At 41.1% G+C, this 22,310-nt stretch overlaps 1 protein-coding gene across 1 annotated transcript in view; it reads left to right on the forward strand.

Moving 5' to 3' along the window:
• Positions 1–11,377: 11,377 nt before the first annotated feature.
• LOC143480391 (cytidine monophosphate-N-acetylneuraminic acid hydroxylase-like) overlaps positions 11,378–22,310 on the forward strand; it is an 85,305-nt gene continuing 74,372 nt past the window's right edge. Inside the window, exons 1-2 of the mRNA XM_076978059.1 lie at positions 11,378–11,628; positions 21,122–21,219. The gene's annotated coding sequence lies outside the window, so the exon portion shown is untranslated. The remainder of the gene's footprint in view (positions 11,629–21,121; positions 21,220–22,310) is intronic.

The raw sequence follows: 22,310 nt of genomic DNA on the forward strand, positions 1-22,310 counted from the left end.
AATAGTATCACACACAAATATGGGTACATGAATAAACATGAATATTTTATGCTCGTTTGCACATTTGACCTTGGGATATTAAATGATCCTTAGAATTGGGAATCATGTATGAATTGTATCATGACATGATTGGTGGGAGTGTAACTGACCAGGATCATTGGTTTAAATTCACTGGTTTCATTGATTTTGGTTTTGTGTGTTGATGTATTTGTGTTCTGTGCATGTTTGTGTGCGTTTTGTATTTGTGTGGTTTAATTTGTCCTGCTGGGGATGCCGTGGATTGCACGGGGTGGAATGCCTATAAAGGTAAAGGAGTCACAGGTGGGCGTAATGAGACGTCGCTGTTTGCAACAAGCCTAGATGCGGTGTATTGCGGGTTTGCATTGTCAAAGAAAATATTGACGCCTGTGTCTAACAGAGTAAGGCAATCCATGTTTTGCAGTCCTTGGTCAGCGCAGCGAGGTATGTTTTGTTTGTATGGCTTATATATGGTTGGTGTCATTTGTATGGAGTGACTGATGTCTTGTTTGTATTTTATTCAGTTTTCACGACACTATGAGGTGAAATAAATGAACGACGTTTATGCTGTGATTCAAGCAAAAATAAAGGAAACTTAAGCGCCTGTCGAGACTCTCTTTTTGGAATCCAAGGGTTGCTACATACTGTATATTATGGGTATTATGTATATTACGGGTATCTGCCAAATACTTCGGATAAATCAGAACAAAAACCAACAGGTCTTTCTATCAAAATAGTTGGTAATTAATAAGATAAGATAATCCTTTATTGATCCCACAATGGAGAAATTTGCAATATTACAGCAGCAGAGAGGAAGGGACAGAGAGAGGAAGTATAAAAACAATATATAAGGTAAATAATAATTAAAAAACAAAACAAAAATGTATGTAAACTGGTTACAAAAATATGATATTGAAAAATATAATAATCTTATGTATGGTGATAGATAAGCAGGGTGGGTGTGGGAGTTGGGAGAGAGCAGGGTGGGTGTGGGAGTTGGGGGAGGGCAGTGTGCTGGTAGTGCCAGACAGGGAGAATCCAGCAGCGGTGTTTGTTTAGTGAGGGGAGCAGGAGAATGATCAAACCTATTGAAGAAGAGATTGAGTTCATTCATCCACTTCTGGTCCCCCACTGCCTGTGAGTCAGACTTCTTTTCAAAATTCTTTTCCCGGTAATGTTGGTGATGGAGAAGGAGTATGTTGGTAATGTTGGTGATGGAGAAAGGGTGTAATGGTAATGTTGGTGATGGAGAAGGGGTATGTTGGTAATGTTGGTGATGGAGAAGGGGTGTAGTGGTAATGTTGATGATGAAGAAGGGGTATGTTGGTAATGTTGGTGATGGAGAAGGGGTGTAATGGTAATGTTGGTGATGGAGAAGGGGTGTAATGGTATTGTTGGTGATGGAGAAGGAGTATGTTGGTAATGTTGGTGATGGAGAAGGAGTATGTTGGTAATGTTGATGATGGAGAAGGGGTATGTTGGTAATGTTGATGATGGAGAAGGGGTATGTTGGTAATGTTGGTGATGGAGAAGGGGTATGTTGGTAATGTTGGTGATGGAGAAGGGGTGTAATGGTAATGTTGGTGATGGAGAAGGGGTATGTTGGTAATGTTGGTGATGAAGAAGGGGTGTAATGGTAATGATGATGGAGAAGGGGTGTAATGGTAATGTTGATGATGGAGAAGGGGTATGTTGGTAATGTTGGTGATGGAGAAGGAGTATGTTGGTAATGTTGATGATGGAGAAGGGGTATGTTGGTAATGTTGGTGATGGAGAAGGAGTATGTTGGTAATGTTGATGATGGAGAAGGGGTATGTTGGTAATGTTGGTGATGGAGAAGGAGTATGTTGGTAATGTTGGTGATGGAGAAGGGGTATGTTGGTAATGTTGGTGATGGAGAAGGGGTATGTTGGTAATGTTGGTGATGGAGAAGGGGTATGTTGGTAATGTTGGTGATGGAGAAGGGGTGTAGTGGTAATGTTGATGATGGAGAAGGGGTATGTTGGTAATGTTGGTGATGGAGAAGGGGTGTAATGGTAATGCTGGTGATGGAGAAGGGGTATGTTGGTAATGTTGATGATGGAGAAGGGGTATGTTGGTAATGTTGGTGATGGAGAAGGGGTATGTTGGTAATGTTGGTGATGGAGAAGGGGTGTAATGGTATTGTTGGTGATGGAGAAGGAGTATGTTGGTAATGTTGATGATGGAGAAGGGGTATGTTGGTAATGTTGACACACCTGGGCAACTCTAGGGATGTGGCAGTGTTGTAGAGACCAAGAGTGGCAGGATGAACACTATTCTGACTAATGGCTAAGCACATTATGATGTTGCCACCACGCACCCCAGGGACACTGACGATGGCTCAGTGTCTTATCATGTGCCTTTCCCTGTGCCTTGTTTTGGTAAAGTTGTAACCACTGCTGCTACATTAATATTTATTTTATTGCTGCAACTTTGGGTAAGAGAGTAATGTAATTTCAATCATTTGTATATCCTGTACATATTCAGAATTGACAATTAAACTATTCAAGAAACATCTAAAAAGATTGTACTAAAACTTAAATTATTCATGTGGGATAATAAAGAAAAACATACATTTTGTTCAATAACATGTGAATGTTTTTCTTGGCATCTGTTTAACTAATTAAAATAACCTGAATGTCTTTCACCAGTAGAACCACATTACACAGTCCACATTTTGTACAGCTGAGTGTAATCTGTGCTGCCAGCCACCTGCTCAGATAATGCAGCATCACAGGGGACTGTAATCAAGTTCTTCGTGTCTCCCACGCCCAACGTAGCCTGTAAGCAGCAAAATCAATCTCAGACAACACATTTCTGCTGATATTTTGTTTGCCATTACTGACCTCAAGAACAATTCTCAACATGTATATGCAAGAAACATACCTGGTATGCAGTCTTTATATGTTTCTTGGCAGTTCCGGCAGCACTCCAATTGGTACATTCTGCGAAACTCTTCTTTGAATGCAGCACTGTGATTTGTCCAAGGCACTACACCTGTATGTTTCAAATATAAGGAATATAATTACTACAACCAGTGAGAACACTCCCTTCTCTTAGGGTACAAAAACATCCTAACTGTACTGAAATATCATAATGCTTCTTATACTTACTGTCAAGCCACTGAAAATGTGCTGGGCCAGGAATGATTTTTGTCCCACAATGTCCCGGAAGAGGCCGCAAATCAGTGACGGCTTTAAAAAGGCTTGGTCACCCTCTTCCAGAACTACATCTAAGAGTATATCCTCAATGACAGCACGGGGCATCTGTGAAAGAAATCATAGAAGCATTTAGATATTGATTTACATAAAATTACTACATACATTTTAGTGCTGCAACAAATTACCATTTCGTATGCAACTAATCTGATTATGTTTTTGATTATTCACAGATTACTTGTGATGCCCCTTATCTCTGCTTCCTATACATGTGGCTGCGGTTTCAGTGCAGTTTTTGGCTCAACAGCTGAAGTCTGTACACCTGTCAGTATCACTCTGTTGACCCCTCTGTGCCTTAACATATAAGCTCTCTGCTTTCTCTATCGCTTCAGAACAATAGGAACAGCTACACTTGGGATTTAAATGCACTTTTACTCATCACTGACAAAGTCAAGTTGAAATTTCAGTTATGTCAACTAATCGTTGCAGCCCTGATGCATTCCAATTCAAACAAACCATAGTTATCTCATTTGTGAATGCCTCATCACAGTGAGTAAAACTCAAAAAGGGCCAGTTAAGGTGCAACTAAACTAAAAATACCTGGTCAATGGAGATGGTACCCAGTAGTGATGGGAATTTCGGCTCTTTTTAGGGAGCCGGATCTTTTGGCTCAGTTCCTCATAAAGAGTCGGCTCTTTCGGCTCCCAAATGGCTTCTTATGTGAGGGGGTGGCGAACGTACTTTGTTGACCGGGGGGGTCTTAGAGGGGAACCAGCTCTCGTCGTTCACTTAAAAGAGCCGGCTCTTTGAACCGGTTCGTTCGCGACCGACACATCACTAGTACCCAGTCTATCTCATTTATTGTTCACAGACTCAACCCGTTGAATTTTCCTGAGAGAAAACATTATTATTACTTTAGCTTTGTGTCATGTCTGTGATCTCCTTTTTCTACAAAATTAAACAACTGAATGAACGTCCTCTGAGGCTGATTATTCCATATTTTTTGCCAGGGGTTGTAGAGTAGGTAAGCTAGCGACATGGTTAGACAGTTAACTGGCTATCTAGGTACCTAGATAGTTAACTTCGTGGTTTGGCAGTTAACCCAATAAAACAGGCCAGATTAGTTATTTTTGATTCAGACATGACTGGGCGCGTTCCTGCTTCATTACAGGAGACGTAGCTGCTTCGGCGGTCTGCAAGTTCTGTTTCCTGGGAGCACAAACAGGCGTTTGATTTGTGCGTTTGAATTCTGTCGCCTTAATATGTAACGATGTTCCAGATGGGGAAACAGTGTTTTTAGATGAGACACTTAAAATTAGGGTGACCAGATTTGGGTTACTGAAAAGTTTGCCTGGGGGGGGGGGGGGGGGGGGGGGCGTCATCGGTGGTTGTATCTGTGTATGATATGACACAAATGACATGGTGTCTGTGTAAAAATTGCATTTATTGAACAGCACAAAACAACATAGTACCTGCCTTACACGTCAAGCACTTTGCCTCATACGGATCACGACCCTGGCGAAAGCACAGGTATTTTTTCTTTAACTCCTCCGTAAACGTACACTTTCGTTTCGGCATTGCCATAGAACCGGCAGACACACGTGTAAACACTCAGGGGTAGACTGGCAGGCCCACACACACACACACACACACACACACAATGTAAAGTAAATAGATTGAGTGATCCGATCAATCAGGTAGTCAAAACCAAATTCATGTCTTACCTGATGAATGGGATCACGTCGGGTCACCAGAACTGTAAGAGTTCTATCTCATCCTTCTTTGTTTCCAGGAATAATGATTGAGTGGGTTTTTCTTCCCCAATGGGCAGCCGCTTCCCCTCCTGGGACCTACATTCTTGCATGCGACTCAGAGGGCGCGCCAACAGAGGATGCGCCTATATTACCGTAGCTATTCCTGTCATTGCCATTGTATTGCAAAAACTCCCTTGTATTGGAGGAACTCCCTTTACTTCCAAAGTGACTCAGCTCTTAGCGAAGGAGCTCCAAATTAAATGGGCATTTCACATCCCATACCACCCTCAGTCGTCTGGAATGGTAGAGAGAACTAATCGAACCATAAAAAATAAATTAAGGAAGGCGATGCAAAACTGCAACACCCAGGACTGAGTGACACGAATTCGTGAGTGACACGAATATCTTAGGCTTTTCACTCTTGTGTACTCCCAGATATCTCTGTATTTTTACTTGCTTTTAATAAAAGTTTTAAGACAAGACTGGTGATGTGATGTTTTCTTTTGCATCAATGAACATGCTGCGCTAAGGTGAAAGAGGATCAAAGCACATCATACACTAACATAATCATGTGTAGCCTACACCAACCAAAACACCCTGGCGAAAGCACAGGTATTTTTTCTTTAACTCCTCCATAAACGTACACTTTCGTTTCAGCATTGCCATAGAACCGGCGGACACACGTGCTTTTGCTTGTAAATACTCGGGGGTAGACTGGCAGGCCCACGCTTTCTTCTTCGCACACACACACACACACACACACACACACACACACACACACACAATGTAAAGTAGATAGATTTGAGGAGAAGGGCGTGACTAATTTGCGATACACAGAAACCTGGAACGGAACGGAGTGGTAATTCTAATCACACTGTACATGTATTATGATTGAGGCAGTCGAACAAAATCCCGGACGATTTTGAAATTCCCCCCGGACATTTTTTTAGGTCTCAAAAGTAGGACATGTCCGGGAAAAAGAGGACATTTGGTCACCCAAGCTAAAAATCGTTCAGTTTTATTTTCCATGAAAAAAAAAAACAGATACAATATTATTCAAATACGAATAAATAGAACAGACAGTAGATTATTATTTTAATGCTTTTGAGAATATAACATGATTTCACTCAGTCTATCATTAGCTGTTGGTGCATCAATTTACTATTTGAAATTGAAATCTAATGGATTTATGAGGTAAACTGAATGTATATGTAGCCCAGGGTTAAACCAGGAACCCCAGTCTAACGTTTCTAGAGTAAACATTTATTGAAATATGTTTTGTTAAAATATGTTCTAATTTGTGAGACTTTTAAGCTGATAGGGTGTAGCTAACTAACTCAGTTATTATGCCAGTGTAGAGTGAAGTGTAGAGGAATCCCATTTGCTCGCAATACTAACTTTACTGCCAGAGCTATGAACAGTAATTGGGAAAGAGACCATGGCTGTGTTCGAAATAGATTACTACATACTGGATACTGCATACTGGACTCAGTATATACTGGATACTGCATACTGGTCCTCGTAGTAGTATGCAGTACAGTTTCCAGTATGCGACAAAAGCAAAGCACACTACGGGGTCACGTGAACGTAGCGTTGCATGATGGGATGCAGTACACCACGAAGATAGCTCTGTTCGCGTACTGGAATATTTTGCGGAAGTAGTAGGTCATCCGGGTATGTTTCGCGTACTGGAAATTTTCATTTTGGTCACATACTGCATACGACATACTGATTTGGGGCTCGATCAGTATGCCAGTAGTATGTAGTAGACTATTTCGAACACAGCCCATCTATCAACCCTTTTCTCTAATCAGAGTGGGGGAGGGGCCAACGCACTCACACTGAAGCGTGAGCGGAGTCCGTTAGTCGGAGTCAGAGTGAGATTGAGGGAAGAGAGACACACCGAGATTTTACATGGTTTGTTCGTGACCCAAATATCATTTTGTGTCCGAGTTTTAGTTATTTGTCTGTTTAAACGAGTTAACTGCTACCAGTTAGGTTTTGAGGAGCAGTAGAGTCACCCTGCCGTGTTTATACCGTTAATTGAAGTTTCAGCAATATTAGCATTCTGCTAACCGTTAGCGCTAGCTATTTCGCCGTTCATCGGCGAGTGTGTTGAACGGTAGACTGCACGTTTGTCAGCCGAGTGAGACGAGCCGCTAGCTGATAGCGCCCTGGTTTACCGGAACACCCAGAGTTCCTCAGTCTAGCCTCCGCGGGACGAAAACACCACCCGATAGCGCTTCGAGTTACCGGAATGCTCAGAGTTCCTCAGCCACCATTACAATCTCCACTGCATTCCAAGATGGCGGGAGCCCGAGTTTGTGAGCGCACTACACCTAAGCACTGATTCGGGTACCGTCCGAATATAAAGCCAAGGATTCGCTACATACTGCACTTCAACAGGCCTGCACCATTTTATTATTTTATTATTTTTGTCAGCTTTTACAAAAGCGTTAAGAGTTATTGAAGGGTGACCAGTCACACTAAATTTATAGATAAGTACTAGACTTAGATTCTGTTGTGTTGTATTTTCTATAGGCCTACACTGTTAAATTTAAGTGAAACCATCAATCTGGTTAGAGCTGGTTCTAGAACTCTTACAGATTTTAAACTGCATCGCAGTTATCTAACTATAGCAGAATATTTTGTTATTCACAGAATTTGAGTACTATAACAGATTCTAAAGCTAAATCATTTTGTTAATTTGATATCTACATTTGGGATTGTGTTTTGGTATTTATTTTCCTTTATAGCTAAAATATATTTATATAATTAATATTAATATATAATTAAAATACATTCTGCTAGTAAAACTGTCTGTGTCCACTCTATGGGTATATGGTTGGTATGAGTCATAGAGTTAGATCGGGTAAAGTTAAGTTAACTAGTAACAACTGGAGCTTAACAGGTGAGAACCACACCCACAAACTCAGTATAATCACAAACACCACCCCCTCTGCGGCAACAGAGGGCTACATATATTTAAAAGATATGCGTTGCGTTCTTTACAAAAATAAATCCAAAACAGTTTCAAGTACAAAAGAAGAATAAGCTGTATTAAAAATCACAAAACAAAAGGAAACTGACAAAGACATGAAAATTTAAATTTGTGAATCAAGAATGGATTAAATGTAATGTGCTTTCAGTTTCTTAAATAGTGCTCCTTAATCCATTTTTCTGAGAAAATATTTAAAAAATCACAATGTTTAGATTCATTACCAGCACAATCTAACTAGCATGCAGCAATTAAAACCTCTAGAAATTTGTTTTTTACAAATTAATGTAAAAATTATAGTAATTGACTGTTAAAAAATTTACATTAAAAAAACAGTGCTTTACGGTAGTGTTATTTCTGATGTGCAGATGGGGTGTGGCCGCACTCCAAGCACAGTGGCTGTCAAAAAAGATTAACGCTCACCCCGTACAGTACACACTCCCAAAACATCAGATACCCTGAAGGACACAGTTGAGAAGGAGGACCTTAGAGACGTAGAGGAACAGCAAGGAGACTTTCCCATGGTCACACACACAGACACTGATGTTCATAGAGTGAACTTTCAGTGCCAGGGCAATATAGCCTGTGCACTGGCAATATTTCAGAAACAAACACTGGAGGTCGAAGGGCCTTGTTGGATCTGTCAAGCTCTCTCTATGAGATGGAGCTCAATTCCACTAACACACCACATGTTTGAGAATGATGGACTTTAGCTTAGACAACATCCTCCTCTCAGTCACTGTGGTCAGCGAGTCCAGCTCAAAAAGTAGAGACGACTGTGGCCCTTCCTATAGAGAGTTTTGGTGTTTTTACCCCACTCCAGTTTATTGTCTATGTACACTCCCAGGTATTTGTAGTCCTCGACAGTGTCCACAGTGACCCCACTGATGGACACAGGGGTAGATAGTCTGTAATCCAGGACACGAAGGGGGTGTCTACTTGCATCACCATCAGCTTCTCACCCAGAAGAGCAGGCCGAATTAAATGCACTGCAGAAGTTAAAAAACTTGTTTCTGGTGAGCATAGACTCGGTGGAGCAGATAGATGATGGCGTCCTCAACTCCCAGGCGGGGCATGTAGGAAAACTGGAGGGGGGGTCTAGGAGTAGTTGAACTATGGGACGGAGCTGATCCAGGATGAGCCTCTCCACGGTCTTCATGATGTGGGACGTCAAAGTGTCAAACCTGTTAAAGAACTGGTTTAGTTCATTGGCCCTGTCTTCACTGCCCTCCACTACTCTGTTGTCATTGGACCTGAAACTGGTGATGGTCCTCATTCCACTCCAAACCTCCCTCATGTTGTTCTGCTGGAGTTTACACTCCAGATTCTCCTGTAATTGTCTTGTGATTGTGGTCTTTATCTTCCCCTGGATCGTTCTCATCTCCTCTTTGTCTCCAGCTCTGAATGCCCTCTTCTTGTCGTTAAGGAGGGACTAAGGCTGGAAACATACTTGCTGTTTGCCCATGCGTTCGCGTAGACAACGTTCGCGTACGCGTCGCGTTAACTATTGGAGGACGTGCAAGACCTACGCGCCAAACCGACGCAGGATACGCGAAGCAGCCATGATGCGTACGCGAACGCGTAGTTAACAGCAAGTATATCTTAGCCTTTAATGTCCTTTGTTACCCATGGTTTGCTGTTTGGGTTTACAATCCTGGTTGGGACAATGGAGTCCACACAGAAGTTAATGTAGTCCGTTATGCACTCACTAAGCCCACTAAGCTTCTCTCCGTGCAGCTCAATGAGTGCCGGCCAGTCTGTAGTCTTGAAGCAATCATGCAGTACCTCATGAGTCTCCTCTGATCATCTCCTCACTGTCCGCGTGGTCACAGGTTGGCTCTTAACAATAGGCACATACTATAGGCACATACATCAAAGAAGATTAAAATTTAGAAATTAGAAACATTTAGAAATTGCAATTAATCAAATACATATTTCTAGTAGTAACAAGTAACTATTCCACAATATGTGAACATTTCAGAAATGCTGTGTCCCGTGTATTGTGCAAGGTGCATATGCCATTTCGACTACCATCATTACCCAACGTTGTAAAAATACAATAAAGACATAACAAGCTGAAAATATAAGTTGGTGCATTCAACAATAATTTTGTAATTACATGTTCTAGACAGTCTAAAAAAAATTGCTAAAAAAAGAGTTTTACCTATTCAGTGATAAGATATTCACTTCAGTGAAAGAGGAAGCTCATCACACAGTTGACCATTAATGTTGGCCATTTATAATCACACACACAGACACACACTTACCTACCAGTTAAACTTAAAACAGCTTTTTGGTCAACTTTTGTCGGTCAACCATGTTGTTTATGCTGCTTAAAACAGCATTAGAACTTGAACATGTGCGTAAATTCTGAACCTGATGACCGGCTCAATAACAAGGGCTGTTTTACAAATGCATCTTAGCAGAAAGATGTTTCATAAAGCATCATTGAAGACACGTACATGTATATTTACCACCTCTCATGTTATTCTTGCAAACGAGTGTAATGGAAAGTATGCGTGTAATGGACAGTAATTCACAGCAGTAAAAAAACATTTTGACTAAAATCACCAATTTATTATCTAAATTTCCACCTTAAATGGTCCCACCATATTCATGAAGCTGTGAATAAGAAAGCTAGAGTTGACTTCACCTTACCATTATCGCATTAAATTCAAACTATAAACAGGCATGTTTCGACATCCAGAGTTCTGACTATGAGATATCACTGGTGCTTTGACAAGACAGGGCCAAATTAACAACCCAAAAGAGTCTTTAGATGCTCGTCATTGGAGGCCTGTGGCATTTCTGGACAGCAGATGCCACAGTTGTCAGTAGCACTGGACACGGTAAGTACCACAATTATGTGTCACCTGCCACAAGGTGCCATTTATAGGTGGCACAGAGGCGACTTTATGCTGCCACATGCCAAACAGGGACCAAATCATTACAGGACACTTGGCAGAAAGACGCAGTTCCCAGTGACCTCAGAGATGTTTTATGATTGACCCAGGGGCGCAGATGGCACTGGGGACGGGGGGGACATGTCCCCTCCAAATTTATATTGACCCCATCCGAAATCTAGCATCTACAAGCATAAACGTATATATTGTACAGCTTGGTCCACCTCACTTCAGAATTTCCATCTGCGCCCATGGATTGACCAGATGCAAGTTCGATTAGCCCTGTCCCACAACACTCACAATGTAGTCTGACAGTCAGAACAGACCAGCACAGCTCCACGTCCACGCTGCAAATGAACTGCGCATGCCCAAACCCGCCGCTGATTGACCCCGCCCCGTATTTACAGAGCCGGATGTAAATATAAATGCGTCTTCAGTGTAATACAAAATAAATCACTGAATTTAACTCACACAGTCTCAGTCAGTCACTCACCTCGTCCACAGTGTGCTCCTCTTTGTGAAAAGATAAACATCAAGTCCGAATAAAGGAGGAGGGTTGAAAAGATTGAGTATTAATCTTTTTACACGAGTATTGCTCCAAATCAATACCAGCGTTGTTAGCGATATTTGGATCGATCCGCCCACCTCTGCCTACCATCACCATCGGACATTACAGACCACAGGTTTCCTTATTCTCAATATCAGCATCGGGCGTTTAGTGAAGTTGCGCCTATTGTCGTGTTGGTGTTTGGAAGTGTTGGATTACTGGTTGACCTGTAAGTACTTAACTTAGTAATACGTACCACTAACACCTTTTAACCAAATCTTAACCACACTATTTTGTTCGTTCCGTTACCTCACGGTTGAATCTCGTGTCTTGACTAAGTTGGTGGAAAATTCAACGTGTTAAAGTGTTTTTATAATGGATGTTGTAGCGCTAACTAACCCAGCCAGATAACGTAGCTACTTATTTGATACTATACGAATATAATTCTGTTTGGTTCTTTTGTTTAGTAGCTCAGTGGTTCCTGTTACAAAGATAAAAGCTTCTATGCTAGTTATATTGTACGGTTTTATTACAGTAGAATTAATGTGCGATTTAATTGATTTTATGCTGTTATACTGGATGTATTGTCATGTTACATACATTTGATTTAGTTTGGTTATTAATTGAAGTAATTTTACGTTTAGGTGAAATCATATAGATAGATATATACGGGTGTACTTTTCCTAAGCACAATAACATTTGGGAGAAGCTTTGACGCCCCCTCAGGAACTCCTTTAGAAAATGTTTACTGTGTATTGTCTCCCCACCCCTGCATTGAAATGTACTCCCTTCTGATTATTTTCCCATTGTTAATCGGTTTCTCTATTTGTAAATATCCATCGCACGATAGAAAATTATCTCTAAAGGAAACTAGTCTTGTCACCCTGCAAGATCCTTAGTCTTTTTCAAATCAGTATCTGTTTCAGAGCAAACAAAATAAATGACTGGAATAACATGTATTATATTTGAAGCTTGCATGTTAATGTTGTCACCCTGAGTGCATGTAGTCTTGGTGAAGGTCGTCGTGATCTGTGGGATCGACATTTGAGTTTTCAACCCATCTGTCATCTTCTCCAGTTGTTTATACATTGTTATTTATTAGTGAAAGACAATATGAGATCAAATATACATTTCACTAAAAAATAGTGAATATGAGAAAACTGATATGAGAAAACATAAACACACATCTTGCCTGTGTTTGCCGGTGTTGTGCCGAATTCCGACTCAAACTAAGAATTACGAGAACAGTAACACACTTGATATACCGAAGTTCACCTCCGATTACGTGACCTCGCCATATTTGTTCCACGTCGTTACAGACAAACGTGCATCTTATATATCTTAATGACAACCTGACTTATTTAATTTTTAATAAAATAAAATGTAAAATAGACAATTATTACCTAAATATATCTTATTATGTAGCTAGGACAAACCTAGAGTGCTCAGTGAAATAAGTTATAATCACAGTACTCCCGTTAATCGGGGTGGGTTCGGGTACTGTGATTATAACTTATTTCACTGTCATTAAGATATATAAGATGCACGGTTGTCTGTAACGACGTGGAACAAATATGGCGAGGTCACGTAATCGGAGGTGAACTTCGGTATATCAAGTGTGTTACTGTTCTCGTAATTCTTAGTTTGAGTCGGAATTCGGCACAACACCGGCAAACACAGGCAAGATGTGTGTTTATGTTTTCTCATATCAGCTATTTTTAACGATTATCTATTTTAGTAACCCACAGTAGATAGACTGAAGTAGATTGTTGTGGAGTTACGACTACCCTGTTGTATATTGTAATCGTGTGTGTAGAATGGCATGGGTGGGCGGGGCTTAACTCCATCAGCCAATGACTGTGTAAATCCCGCCCACCCGTAAAAACAGGTCCAAAAGTCAAAAGCGAGAAACTTCTGGAGGCGAGAGCGAGACTGAGAGAAGCGTAAGCGAGAAAAGGCGCAACGAAAACGAAAATGGATTCTTCAAGAATATTAAACTCAAAATAGACTATTGAAAACATAAATATTGTGTTTACAAAACAGCTTTTTAAACTCTCAATATTAACGACAGTTTTCTCAATTACAAAACGTAATTTCTTGGTTATGGATTCTGTTTTTTGATTCTCAAAACATTAGGTCCTATTTTGACGCCATAATGTTCTCTCTTCTATCTATGTGATAAATAAAAGCATTTGAAAAACAAATTCTGAAAACTATAATATTAAGTTCTGAAGTATATTATATACTGTATATTATGGGTATTATGTATATTACGGGTGTCTGCCAAATACTTTGGATAAATCAGAACTAAAAACAAACAGGTCTTTCTATCAACAAAATTGGTAATTGATAAGATAAGATAATCCTTTATTGATCCCACAACGGGGGAAATTTGCAATATTACAGCGGCAGAGAGGAAGAGACAGACAGAGGAAGTATAAAACCAATATATAAGATAAATAATAATTAAAAAACAAAACAAAAATGTATATATACTGGTTACAAAAATATATGATATTGAAAAATATAATAATCTTATGTATGGTGATATTGCACATAGAAGTACTAACCAGTGCTTAATTTGTAAATCAAACGTTGCCGGAACGCAAACAGCGACGAGTGTGAATTGTTGACACGGGGGGGACCCTTATAAAGGCCATTCGCAAAGGTTCGCGCGAGGTGTGCAGAGTCGCACGCTACGGTCACTCGCGAAAGTATAACTAGCTTTATAGGGGAGACGCGGAGAGGCATAGCTAAAAAGGAGAGCTCTTATAATTACTAATTTATTAGTAGGTTTGAAAGTTACCGGATCGAGGCAGACAGTTACCGGAACGCACCCTTCAAAATGAAAGAGTTCCCGAATCCTGTACTGGCAGGATCCAGCTCAAATTAAGCCCTGGTACTAACTATTGCACATTTGCCGTATTGAAAAAAATTGCACAATTTGTCCGGCATGTGCTAGCAATGTTAAACATTAACTACAGATTATTGAGTGCAGCGCGTGTTGTACAGTCTGACGGCGTGTGGAAGGAAGGACCTGCGGTATCTCTCCTTCACGCACCGCGGGTGCAGCAGCCTGGCACTGAAGGAGCTGCTCAGTGCTGACAGGGAGTGGTGCATGGGGTGGGACAGGTTCTTCAGTATGTGTTTTAGCTTAGACCTCATTCTCCTGTCTCCCACCACCTCCACTGGGTGAAGAGGACACCCGAGGACAGAGCTGGACTTCCTGATGATCCTGTCCAGTCTCTTCCTGTCAGCGGTGGAGATGCTGCTACCCCAGCAGACCACTCCAAAGAATATGGCTGATGCCACATATGCCACAGCATCAAAGAAGGACATCAGGAGTAACCCCTGCACACCAAATGATCTGAGTCTCCTTAGGAGATACAGTCTGCTCTGGCCCTTCCTGTAGAGAGCAGCTGTGTTATCAGTCCAGTCCAGCTTGTTAAGGTGGACCCCAAGTTATTTGTAGGACCTCACAATCTCTATGTCTGTGCCCTGGATGTTTACAGGAACAGGATTTGAGTGTTTAGTCCTGCAGAAATCCACCACCAGTTCTTTAGTTTTGCCTGCATTGATCTGCAGAACTTTTGCAGGTGGCAGCTGGCAGAACTGTGCTTGAAATCTGCCGTGTAGAGGGTGAACAAGAATGGAGCAAGAACTGTTCCCTGTGGAGCCCGGGGCCGTGCTGCAGACAACAGTGTCAGACTGACAGCCCTTTGTCCAGTAGCGAACCGTGACCATTAAACCTGGGCCCGCTTCCTCTCCTAATAAACTGCACTAAAGAATAAAGAAAAAACCGAGACGACAGTATAGCTTTAGAAACGCATGTAGTGCGTTCAAATAACATTTGTACTAGATAACTTGTTAAGCAAAATAAGTTTCCAAACAAAATAAGGTTTCACAGCTCCGTGGTTCTCGCAACCGGAATATGTAAATGAGGACGTCAAAGGGCCGAATCTAAACTAGCTAGCGGCGGTAGGCTAACGACAGCTAGCGTCTTCACAGCGGGCGGAAATTATCATGCAGTTAAGCCCGCCCACTAAGACGGAAGATATGATTGGTCAATTTTGCTGTCATTTGAAACTGGTATTGCGCTGAATTATAGCTGCCAGGCCCTCTGTAAACGAACAGCGGGCATCACAGTCCTGATAGGGGGAGACACAGGCTCACAGGCTTCCACTTAACCCCTCACCTTCCAACACAGATTGAATAGACACGGGTGAATATTCAAATATATATAACATATATTTTATTTATATAGCGCTTTTTACAACAGTTGTTGTCACAAAGCAGCTTTACAAGTGCCGAGTCCTAGCCCCCAGTGAGCAAGCCAAAGGCGACAGTGGCAAGGAAAAACTCCCTAATTTTTGCATGAGGAAGAAACCTTGAGAGGAACCAAGACTCAGGGGGGGAACCCATCCTCCTCTGGCCGACACCGGTCACCATGACAACAACAACAATATAGACAGAATGTAAAAGATGCAATAATGTCCATTTAGACAGAATATAAAAGATGTAATAATGTCCATCATGGTGTAGGCATCCGGTTAGGCAGGAGGTGGCCAGCCCAGGATGGATCGCTTGTCTCTCCTCATCTCATTATTCCTCAAGCAGGCGGGCAGCCATGTGGAGAAATGAAACAGGGAAAATTAGCTCTGTATGAGGACATGTACAGGACAGGTAAAATTATAAACATTTCTGGAGTGTGGCAGCAACTCCGGCACTAAGTTAAATTATTACAGCCTAGCTAAAAAAGGCAGAACCAGAAGGTAACATAGGCTTGGGGGCATTCTGAAACAATGGCATCCGTCCACTGCACTGTCAACAAACTTGAGTGACCACGAGCAGTGACAGGATGACAGCACCAGCGCCCCAGTCTACCATAAAACCCTTCGTCTATGAACCCCTGGATCTGTACCTTTATCTGAGGGGGATATTAATTATCAAACACTAGACTAAATAAGTGGGGTTTCAACCTAGATTTAAAGATTGTGACTGTGTCAGAGTCCCGGACACATTTAGGAAGATTATTCCAAAGCTGGGGGGCCTTATAAGAAAAGGCTCTTCCCCCTGCTGTTACCTTGTTAATTTGTGGAACTAATAACAGACCAGCACCCTGTGATCTTAGTTGACGTGGGGGTTCATAGTAGGAAATAAGTTCCTGGAGGTATTCAGGAGCAAGCCCATGTAGTGCTTTATATGCTAATAATCGAATTTTAAAATCAATACGAAATTTAACTGGGAGCCAATGCAGGGCTGATAGGACTGGTCTAATATGCTGAAATTTTCTAGTTCTGGTCAGAACTCTAGCTGCGGCATTTTGAACTATTTGAAGTTTATTTAGATTCCTATTTGAACATCCTGACAGTAGTGAATTGCAGTAGTCTAGTCTAGAGCTAACAAAGGCGTGCACCAATTTTTCTGCATCATCCTGTGATAATGCATTTCTTAATTTGGCAATATTGCGGAGATGTAGAAAAGCTATCCTAGTAGTATTATCTATATATTTATCTCTACTTTTTGAGCTGGACTCGCTGACCACAGTGACTGAGAGGAGGATGTTGTCTAAGCTAAAGTCCATCATTCTCTAACATGTGGTGTGTTAGTGGAACTGAACTCCATCTCCTAGAGAGAGCTTGACAGATCCAACAAGGTCCGTCGACCTCCAGTGTTTGTTTCTGAAGTATAGCCAGTGCACAGGCTACATTGCCCTGGCACTGAAAGTTCACTCTATGAACATCAGTGTCTGTGTGTGTGACCATGGGAAAGTCTCCTTGCTGTTCCTCTACGTCTCTAAGGTCCTACTTCTCAACTGTGTCCTTCAGGGTTAGGGTGACCAGATTTGGGTTTCTGAAAAGGAGGACACTTTTTTTGCCAGGGGTGGGGGTCATTGGTGTATCGGTGTATGAAATGACACAAAATGACATGGTGTCTGTGTAAAAATATCATTTATTGAACAGCACAAAACAACATAGTACAAAACAGGATGCTTCAAAATATCATCCGTAGGTGCACTCGACATTTGCAAACCGAGAATGAAAACATTCACTTCTGTGAAAAACTGCTTTAGTATTTAGGAGAAATAGGATGAGCTCATCTATTGTCAAGAAACAGACAAACAGTTTCATTCACACTCAGGTTCATTATAAAATAGAGACAGATGCGGACTGGCTCAGAGTTACACACTTCCAGGCACAGGGTGGGCTCAATAAGGCTAGGCTAACATATGTAATATATTCTACCATATATGGTAACAAATTCATTCTTCTCAACCATGTATGGAATTATCTTCTCAATCAGCCTGTGTGGAGGCAGAGCATAATTCATACATGTACAGCATAGTAGACAGGAAAGGAAATGATAAGCCGTCTCTGGTACACACATCCATCTCCTTCCCCTGGGGAAGGTCAGACTCGCTCCCTTGTATTTGAGTGATCCGATCAATCAGGTAGTCAAAACCAAATTCATGTCTTACCTGATGAATGGGATCACGTCGGGTCACCAGAACTGTAAGAGTTCTATCTCATCCTTCTTTGTTTCCAGGAATAATGATTGAGTGGGTTTTTCTTCCCCAATGGGCAGCCGCTTCCCCTCCTGGGACCTACATTCTTGCATGCGACTCAGAGGGCGCGCCAACAGAGGATGCGCCTATATTACCGTAGCTATTCCTGTCATTGCCATTGTATTGCAAAAACTCCCTTGTATTGGAGGAACTCCCTTTACTTCCAAAGTGACTCAGCTCTTAGCGAAGGAGCTCCAAATTAAATGGGCATTTCACATCCCATACCACCCTCAGTCGTCTGGAATGGTAGAGAGAACTAATCGAACCATAAAAAATAAATTAAGGAAGGCGATGCAAAACTGCAACACCCAGGACTGAGTGACACGAATTCGTGAGTGACACGAATATCTTAGGCTTTTCACTCTTGTGTACTCCCAGATATCTCTGTATTTTTACTTGCTTTTAATAAAAGTTTTAAGACAAGACTGGTGATGTGATGTTTTCTTTTGCATCAATGAACATGCTGCGCTAAGGTGAAAGAGGATCAAAGCACATCATACACTAACATAATCATGTGTAGCCTACACCAACCAAAACACCCTGGCGAAAGCACAGGTATTTTTTCTTTAACTCCTCCATAAACGTACACTTTCGTTTCAGCATTGCCATAGAACCGGCGGACACACGTGCTTTTGCTTGTAAATACTCGGGGGTAGACTGGCAGGCCCACGCTTTCTTCTTCGCACACACACACACACACACACACACAATGTAAAGTAGATAGATTTGAGGAGAAGGGCGTGACTAATTTGCGATACACAGAAACCTGGAACGGAACGGAGTGGTAATTCTAATCACACTGTACATGTATTATGATTGAGGCAGTCGAACAAAATCCCGGACGATTTTGAAATTCCCCCCGGACATTTTTTTAGGTCTCAAAAGTAGGACATGTCCGGGAAAAAGAGGACGTCTGGTCACCCAACGTTTTTTTTAAAATTATTATTAGACCTTTATTTATACAGGTAGTCCCATTGAGACTTGGCGTCTCATTTACAAGAGAGACCTGTTTCCAATACAATATAAAACAACAATTAAGCTAAAAAATAGCAATTAAATAATATACATATTGTTCATACACATCATGAAACAATGTACAAGATATAGAAAAATTTACAGTAACTAAATAACTAATATTCATAAAACATAAAACATAGCATATTTATACAGATTAATAATTACATGTGCAGGTATCTATAAATCTCTTCTCTAGAACTTTCAGCAGAGCTTTAAAATCCCTAAGTGTGACCAGACTGGACAGCTTCAATTCCTTTTGAAGCAAGTTCCAGCTGGAGGGACCAAAAAAAGAAAACGCCTTTTTACCAAGCTTAGTCCGCACCGATGGAACACTAAAAGAGATAAAATCCTGAGAGCGAAGGCTGTAACGTTGCTCTTTACGAGAGGAAAATGTAAAGAGGTAAGACGGTGCCAGATTAAGAATAGACTTATAAATAAATAAGTAAAAATGTAAAAGCCCGCGGTTATATAAGGAGGGCCAGTTTACTAAGGGGTATAAGGTACAGTGAGTAAGGGATATCGCACCTGTAATAAATCTAATAGCCCCAGGGCCGGCCCTTCCATTAGGCGATATAGGCAAATGCTAGGGGCGCCGGCTGTCCAGGGGGTCGCTCGCGTGCATGCGGTTTTTTTTTTTTTTTTTTAACAAATGAACAATTAATAAATGTGAAAACAAGCAAAGTCCACATAATCATAATTTCATTGTTTAATAATATTAGTCAAATTAATAATTCTTATAATAACAACACACGACACCTATCACCAACCCGCCCTCCCCCGCGCGCTCTGCGCACCTCGTTACTGTTTCTCTGTACACCACAGAGTGAGTGACATCTCCCTGTAAAGACGTCAAAAAGGCTGAAGTCCTCTGGTGCCCAGGGTAGAAAAATGAGAAACGTGGAGGAGGAAAGGCGGCAAAAAACAGGTAATATAATGGTAATATGTGGTGAATTAACACTATACCATTGGCGAAGCGTCAGGGACTTCAACGCCTTCTCTGAAGGTTAATTGATCTTAAAAAGTATGCTTTATCTATTATATGTAATATGTTAATAACGCTTCACCAATAATTTGTATTTTTCCTATAAATCGGCTTTCAAATCCACTTTTCGTACTTGTGCTTGAAAAAAACCTCAGCGGTGAAATAAAAAAATCAACCAATCAGAATATTTCACACCGTTATTTCTAGGTAAAAGAGAAAGGCCCTTTTACATTGAGAGCTTTTATTATAGATTGGCAGTTTTATCAACCAATCATATTATCGAATTAGAATCGTGGGGGCGTGCTCCAATGGTCTCTCATTTTTATTTGAAACAAATCCAAAATGTTGCCAATCTGTAGCTGTTGTGTTTTTCTTTGAAACCAGCTCGCTTGACTCACAACTAACACTCAATCGTCATTGTGGCTTTTTCCCCTCTGTATGATCTTAGTGAAAACCGCCACTGTCATCATACTGCCCAATCCTAGTAGGTGCTATGATTAGCTTAGCTTAAAATAAATATTGTGGCGTGGTGTGGTAGAAAGAAGTTGCAGAGAAGTCCATTCTCCAAACAGAACAGAGGTTTTATTGTTCTTTGTAATAAAACTGGCACTCACAGGCACAATCAGTATAACTCGAGGCCTAAATGAGGTACCCCTTGCACATGAAACACGGGGAGGTCATGACGACGGCAACGTTACACATACATGGAGGGGAAACTAAGATAATGCACAGGTACACAAAAGGATGGACCGGGGTGACTTAACTAATAAAACACAATAATAATCATTAAAAACACTATACAAACATAAACATCGCATAATTAAACATAACAGGGCCGGGGCCGCAAGGGCTCATGGGTAATGGTGTCACCCTCTGGCACCCCCCCATTGGCCCGACGCTACACAATATACTAACTGTTCATTGCGGATGCACTTTTGAAATAATAATGTTGCAGTAGGCAAATTGCCCTGATTTGCACTGGTGGTAGTTGTTGTTTTTAATTTATTTATTTTTATTTATTATTAATATTTAAAAGTTGTTCTCTGCACTACGTTATGTAAAATAGTTTTAAAATATTTTTTGTGCAACACATTTATATTTATTGCTTGTTATATGGTAATATTTAAGTCATTTGCTTTTTATTTGTTTCTTTAATAGTGACACAATCAACCCGATGATTGATGATACAGGGGGCACCAACCAAAATCTTGCCTAGGGCACCACATTGGTCAGGGCCGGCTCTGAATAGCCCCATGGTAAGCAGCGTCCAACATACGTAGTGAGGAGGCAGAGGCATTCATATATTGTATATCAGGGGTGGCCAACCCGTCAGAGATCAAGAGCCACTTTTTTATTGTGTTACGGCAAAGAGCCACATCATACATGGGCACGCTTGAACATCACCAGGGTTGCCAACTTTTCAACTTTTCAAGATCACTTGGAGTGAGATGTAATTGTTGCCGGGGGGGGGGGCTTAAAGTGCTTTGAGTCTCGTTGGTGAGGCGGTTCTTCTGTCACACGTTTGGGATAAACCACATACGAGGTGCAGCAAAGGCACCGCACACGACTGAGGGAGCTTCAAAACTACTGGGTTTCCATCCAAACCTTTCGAAAAAATAATGCGCAATTTCCAAGTTTCGGCAGAAAAAAATGCGAATTAAGCCTTGTTTCCATTCATTACAGTTATGCGAATACGTTGAGGTGAAACGTATGAAACATTTATTTCTTTTTCTTTTCTATACATGGAGAAGTTAAATTAAATGTTTGCTCTCTCCAGAACTGTTTTCTATGCATTTGCCATCTTTACATCGCGATCATGTACAGAACCACATGACTTGAGGCACGATACGTCATCGTTTATGCGAAAAACCCTTTTCTATCCAGTTTTTCCGAATTTTGGCGATGCACTTTTCCACCTCTTCCTAGCGTAAAAATCTTTTTGCGATATTTGGGGCTTTTTTCGAATTTTGGACTTTTTCCATCCAGCTTTTTTCATGCGCATTTTCAAAATGCTCAAAAACTCGGTGAATGGAAAACCCTGTCTGTTCTCTTCTTCCTAAAGGTGACGAGTGTTGATAACGGAGTTTATCCACTTTTTACCTAGAAAACCACAGTTGCGTACATAACAGAGCTCGTAGTGTGCTCCAAACGTGACAAAGTCCTGAAGCACATCACGACTTATGTTTATATCGAAGTTTGTGTTTGTTTGTTTTTTAATTTAATTCGCTTAGCTTGTATTGTATTTTCGTCGAACGCGCAAGTGTATGAGATGAAAATACGGTTTCCCAGTCAGGACAAGTTTGTGACATTTGTACTAAATCTGAGCAGAGGTATCTGTGTGTGTGTA

The sequence above is a fragment of the Brachyhypopomus gauderio genome, chromosome 17, assembly GCF_052324685.1.
Source record: "Brachyhypopomus gauderio isolate BG-103 chromosome 17, BGAUD_0.2, whole genome shotgun sequence".
NCBI classification, from domain to species: domain Eukaryota; kingdom Metazoa; phylum Chordata; class Actinopteri; order Gymnotiformes; family Hypopomidae; genus Brachyhypopomus; species Brachyhypopomus gauderio.